This window comes from Molossus molossus, unplaced genomic scaffold, assembly GCF_014108415.1.
Source record: "Molossus molossus isolate mMolMol1 unplaced genomic scaffold, mMolMol1.p scaffold_m16_p_6, whole genome shotgun sequence".
Classification (NCBI taxonomy): domain Eukaryota; kingdom Metazoa; phylum Chordata; class Mammalia; order Chiroptera; family Molossidae; genus Molossus; species Molossus molossus.
In genome coordinates this window covers 88,916,523-88,922,943 of record NW_023425399.1, presented here as the reverse complement: position 1 = coordinate 88,922,943, position 6,421 = coordinate 88,916,523, and the positions used below count along the sequence as shown (strand labels likewise).

At 40.2% G+C, this 6,421-nt stretch overlaps 1 non-coding gene across 1 annotated transcript; it reads left to right on the top strand.

Annotated features, from left to right (window-relative positions):
• Window positions 1-3,132: 3,132 nt before the first annotated feature.
• LOC118619424 lies at window positions 3,133-3,239 on the top strand. The gene has a single exon (XR_004957202.1). It is a non-coding gene; the product is annotated as a U6 spliceosomal RNA (small nuclear RNA).
• Window positions 3,240-6,421: the final 3,182 nt, after the last annotated feature.

The following is a 6,421-nucleotide window of genomic DNA, read 5'->3' as shown; positions in this document are numbered from 1 at the left end:
TCCAGATGATGGGGCCCTAGGAGAAAGTCAGCTGCCTGGCAGGGTGCCCACCTTCCCAAGGCTCAGAGCCACACCCTGGCAGGACGACTAGCCATTTTTGCCTTCTTCTTGTTACCAAAGAAAACAAACACTGATTGCAAACATCACTTTAAAAACAGACCATCTGACAGCCAGCTCAGATGCAGTACATCAGCCTGAATTGTACTCATCTATGATGAAGTATTTTATATTAATGTTTTCATTGCTTATCACAGACACTGGCTTTAAAGTGCTTAAGCCAGCTGTACTGAGTGAGTTACTTATTAGACTTTTTTTTTGTTACAGATGTTTCTCCCTTTTTCCTTATTGACACCCTCCTCCCCATCCACTCCCCTCACCCTGTCCCCAGCTTTGTTATGCATACATGCATATAAGTTCTGTGGTTTATCTCTTCCCTCCCCCAACCCCCTCTACTGAGGGTTGTCAGTCTGCACTCTACTTCCACGTCTCTGGGTCTACCCTATTCCTCAGATGGTTTTGTTCATTATATTCCACAAATAAGTGAGATCATGTGATATTTGTCTTTCTCTGCTTGGCTTGTTTCGCTTAGGATAATACTCTCCAGGTCCCTCCATGCCATCTCAAAGGATATTAGACTTTTTTCCCCCAAGTTTTCTTTTCCTTAAATAAAGTGTTTGTTTTTACTTTCATAGATTTAAGAATCCCTCTTGTCTTCTGTCAAGCACTTCTGATGGCTGATGTGCCTGCATCCCCTATTCTCCAGGATATACTCAAACCTTTGGAAGAAATACAACTGAAGGTAGCAATGCCCATGAAAGGGACACAGTTTAAGTGAGAAGAGTTTAGTCTCTGCAAAGCCATTTGGCGTCTCTTTTCCCCACAATCAGGATTCTACCTCCACTATAACGTGGAAGAGTTGCCTAAAGTCAACTGATTGGGCAACAGTCAATGCTATTGATCATCTCTCACTTCCTTGGGTCTCTTTCTCACATTCTGACCAGTCCTCTGTCCCCTTCATTAACTTTACCCTCCTTCTCTTTCCTACACGTGGGTGGTCTAAGAGATAGTCCTTAGACCTGCCTCCTTCAGAACCAGCACCTACCTAAAGTGAAGTCTAAAGACTGAGTGGTGAGAACCTCTCCCCTTCCTTCACCTACCAGACTCACGGAAGATTCGACAATGAGACGAAAAGCTAAAGGGTTTGTCTCTAGAGAATTTGACATTGGTGAGTTAGCTAAGAAAATTTCCAGGACCTAGTCAGTTCACACTGAAGCACATCAGTAAAAGGACCACCCATAACCACAGAATTCTAGTCAGCAACATGGTTCCTCACTCTAAAATATGAACAGATAGCCAAGGATCAGCAGACATTTAAGAAAAACTCTGACAAAAGCCAAAAACTCTAAATAAGGGACTTAGAGAAAACAAAGGTATAAATCAGGAAGCAAAAAAATTCTATTTGAAAAACTATTACTATCTTCAGAAAAAATAAGGTAGGTACCCATGCAACAAGAACCGAAATCTATTGTAAAAGAATAGTCAAAAAATTAAAAAGAATTCATGGGTATTAAATATGAAATAAACTTTAAAAATCAAATAGACTTCCAAAGACTAATATAAGAAATCTCTTTGGAAGTAGACAAAGGACAACAAGTGAAATAAAGGAAAGAAATAATAGAAAATTAAAGCATTCATAAGGAGGTCCAATAGTATCTTAATAGAAATTTTGACAGAGCTCAGAGACAACAAGAGAGGTAATTATAAAGAATAAATCCCAAGATTTTCATAACTGAAGAATATAAAATTTCAGATGTGAATGATTCATAAAAAAAGGTAAAATATAATGAATGAAAAAAATGCACACCTAGATATATCATTATGGAATTTCAAAACATCCCAGGATAAAGAGTAGGGGTAAACACTTTCAGAAAAGGGTAAAAAAAAAAAAAGATCGATACACAAGACTAGGAATCAAGAAACATCAGCCTTCCAAATAGCAACACTAGAACCTAGAATACAGTGGAGCAGTAATTTTTAGCCAGTATGCCACAAGAATTTTTAAAACATGCAATACCTGACTATTTAGTCAGGAGCACTGACCTCTTTTCCCTTAGACTGTCAAATAAAGAAATGACAATAGCCCAGCCAGTGTGGCTCAGTGGTTGAGCATCAACCCATGCACCAAGAGGTCCCTGGTTTGATTCCTGGTCAGGACACATGCTCAGGTGGTAGGCCAAATCCCCGGTGGGGGACATGCAGGAGGCAGCCAATCGATGTTCTCGCTCATCAATGTTTCTATCTCTCCCTCTCCTTTCTCTCTCTCTAAAATCAATAAAGAAGAAAATATTTTTTAAAAAATGACAACCAATACAATAGCCATCTGGTGTGAATGAATCAAAATTATACCTATTTTTTAAATCAGATTGGCAAAAAATATATATTTTGGTGTGCCACAGAATTCTAGTGCTAATTAGTTTATGTTCCATGAGATAAAACAGGTCGAAAATCACTGCAGTGGAGCAATGTATTTCCATCCTAGAAATCTATATCCAATCAAATGGTAAGTCAAATATGAAGAAACAATAAACCACAGAAATTATATGCATGTGCGCATAACCAATGGACACAGACAACAAAGCCGGGATGGGGTGGGGGGATGGGGAGGAGGGTATCAATGGGGAAAAAAAGGAGAAACATCTGTAACAAAAATAAAAAACAAAACAAAAAAGACATATTCTGATATGCAAATTTTACCCTACATGTGTTTTCATGAGAGCTTCTAAGAGGATTTTCACCAAAGCAAGAGAGTAAAAAGACACGAGATTCAGGAAGAAGGAGATTATCAGAAGAGAGCCGTGCAGGGAAAACTGAGGCATGAGGATACAGCATTCCTAAAGGGATCCAGTCTAAATCAATAGAGGTGGGGGTCGGGGGGCCTCAGAGTGTTGGTTTCAAGGAAAAATCAACACTGTTCAGCACCCAATGGGCTTGACTGTGTCTAGGGGATCTTTGTAGCTCCACTGGAAAGTTGGGGGAAGAATAAACAGTAGGTATACAGGAAACTAGAAAAACTATTAAATTTGACAATCTTAGTTCTTAGAAAAACAAAAGGTTGTTTAAGAAAGGAAGTAAGTGCTCCCTTTGACAGCACATATACTAAAATTGGACCGATGCAGCAAAGATTAGCACGGTCCCTGTGCAAGGATACCATGCACATTTGATGGATGTTAACTAAATTTATTATGGTAATCATTTCACAATACAGTAGTCTCCCCTCATCCTCTGTGTTACTTCCTGTGCTTTCCGTTACCCATGGTCGATAGAGGTACACAAATATTAAATGGAAAATTCCAGAAATAAACTATTCATAAGTTTTAAATTGCACACTTTTCTGAGTAGCATGATGAAATTTCTCATTGGCCTGCTCCTTCCTACTCAGGACATGAATCATCCCTTTGCCCAGCATATGCACTTTGTATATGCTCCCCACCCGTTAGTCATTTTGTAGCCAACTCGGTCATCAGATCAACTGCTGCAGTATCACAGTACTTGTATTCAAGTAACCCTTATGTCACTTAATAATGCCCTCGAAGCACAAAATTAGTGATGCTGGCAATTGAAATATGCCAAAAATAAATAAAAGTAAAAAAGTAAAAAGCCATGAAGTACTTCCTTTAAATGAAAAGGTGAGTACAACATAACAACACATTTTGAGAGAGAGAGAGAGACCACATTCACATGACTTTTATTACAGTTGATTGTTACAATTGTTCTATTTTATTATTAGTTATTGTTGATCTCTCACTGTGCCTAATTTATAAATTAAAATTTGTCATAGGTGTGCATTTATAGGAAAAACACATAGCATCTATAGGGTTTAGTACTATATCTGTGGCCTCAGGCATCCACTGGGGGCCTTGGAATCTATCCCTTGCAGAGAAAGAGGGACTACTATACATGTAAGTCAAGTCATGGGGCTGTACATCTCAGACTTACACAGTGCTGCGTGTCAATTATATCTCGGTAAAACTGGGAGGGAAGAAAGGAAATAATCATATTTTCATTCCTTTGTGGATATCTTCATAAGATATAAATATGAAAATCCTAAAGATTCACTTAATAGAAAATTGCAATATAACTGCTCTGGGAGAATGGAAGATAAAGAAGGCTCGGTGTGTCAGCTCAAAGAGAGAAAGCCTACCATTCTGTAGATGGAAGTTAAAAAATAATGTCCTGGAGATAGAGCAATATAATAATATTATTTAGAAATATGAAGGTAAATGCCAGCAATAAGAGCTTAAAATGTTGAAAATAGTATTTCTAGGGAGTAAGCCTCAAGATTAAAAATGGGTAGGCCAAGGAAATGCTAGGTTTTATAAAGTCCTGGCATAAATTTGAATTTTGTAATCATGTGCATGTACTAGTTTGACAGAAAGTAAAATTTAATTCAGGTGCATAAACTTAACACTATAGGCATAGCTTTGTATTCCAGAAAGAGCAAGAGTCCACCACGAGCAGATTTACAGTGAGGAGCCAAAGCAAGTACAAACCCTGCCCTCCTGGAACCTCTCTTCAAACACAGCGTGCTGTCTCTTTATCTCTGGGCAGCTTACCCGCACAAAACTTTCCCTGACCACTTGTCTGTCTCTTTAAGGAAAAAAAAAAAAAGCTGATTCAATTACCAAGGTTCCTTTCACACCTTCCTTGCCTCCCCTCAGGCAGCCAATCCTCTCCTGGGTCCCACTGCCCTTTGTGCAAACCTCCATGGCAGCAACTATCTTGTACTAAACATATGTATTTGCAAGCCTGTCTATAAGCTAGTCATGCAAAGACCTCATTTTACCCTGAGTATGTCCCTAATGCCTAGCACAGTGTCTGACTCTAAGGCAAAGCTCAGTAAGTGCTTGTCAAATAAAGGCATGCATGAATAAATGCATGCATCATGGATGGATGGATGGATGGATGGATGGATGGATGGATGGATGGATGCATGTATAGAAGGCCAGGCCATTTCCTTGTTATCACCTAAAGGACAGAGAATACTAATTGGATTAGTAGGCTAGTTGGAAAGAAGGCTGAGAAAGCAGGAAGTATCCAGAAAATTGATTGTACCACCTCCCTAGGCTAGGCATAGAGGCTGCACAGAGTGAGCCACTAGCACTCAGTGGGAACTAAAGTACTACATTATTGCTTCCACCATACTTGGGACCCAATGTGGTCCAAAACTGCCCACGAGAAGGCAGAAAGGAGGAAAGTGATATAGAAAGTGGAGCCAGAGACCCTACAGACACACTTTGCAGGCAGTGGCACTTGTCTTTGCTTGTGACTTCCACTGGGAAGCTCAAATACCTCTTGAGTGGTGTGCAATGCTGCTCCCAGCTAACAGTGACCACAAAGGAAGGAGCCAGACAACCTCCAGTAATGACGTGCCTTGTCTAATACCACGGGCTTGACGAACTGGTGGACTTCTGAGGTCCAGCTTGTGGGTGCAACCATCACAGCTTAAGTTAATACTTTGCATTTTTTTCCACAAAATCCCCCAAGCAAGTGGACAACAAGATGCAGAAATCACTGAGGCTCCCTCCTCCCTCTGTCCCATCCAGCAGAGCCATTTCCTAAATCAGGGGACTCAACTGCATAATCTTAGTCTAAAGGGCAGGGGCATTTACCAAAGACTCAGAAGAAACTTATAAAACCCTATTGGTTCTACTGTGTTCCCACCAAAAGGTTCTTTAGCAACTGGAAATTAAATGAATTTCTCATACACTCACCCAACCCTAGATGATAGCTGATCAGCTTTGCAGCATGGGTTAAGGGCTCTGAAAAGACCACACTACCCCAAAATATCTCCCCATTGGCCTGAAATTCTTCATTTCACTTTATAACCATGCTTGAAATTCCACCAATTAGAAGCTCATTTATAAGCCCCTCTTATAAAATGTGCAAGAGTGATTAACTTTATTTGATGCTGATCCAGCATCTAAAATTAGGACCAATGGTTGGGCCTAATAAAGAAAAATTGATGGGCTTTAGTTTGACTGAAAAAGCCTCTTCTGTCAGTTCTTGCTCTTTAGCAGTGGAACTGGCAACTCCCATGAATGACAGATAAACGATTGCTTACGACAAAATCTTCTCCTTCTGAATAGCTCTAAAGGGGTAGAAAGTCCTTCCTTGCTATAGATTAAAATTTGCTTCCCGACACTCTCAGCAGTTTGCCCTAGTTCTGCTGTCAACAACACAAAGGGAGTCTAATTACCATCCCCTTGTCCAATATTCTGAGCCAGCCCCCCTCTCCCTTGGAGCCCCAGTGGCCCTTTCCCCATGTCTAACAGCTGGGTAGTATGTGTCATTGATTTGGTTAAATAAGGCCCAGCTTCAGGATTCCTGGCCTGCCCACTAGAGAATGGCCTGGAGTAGGGTA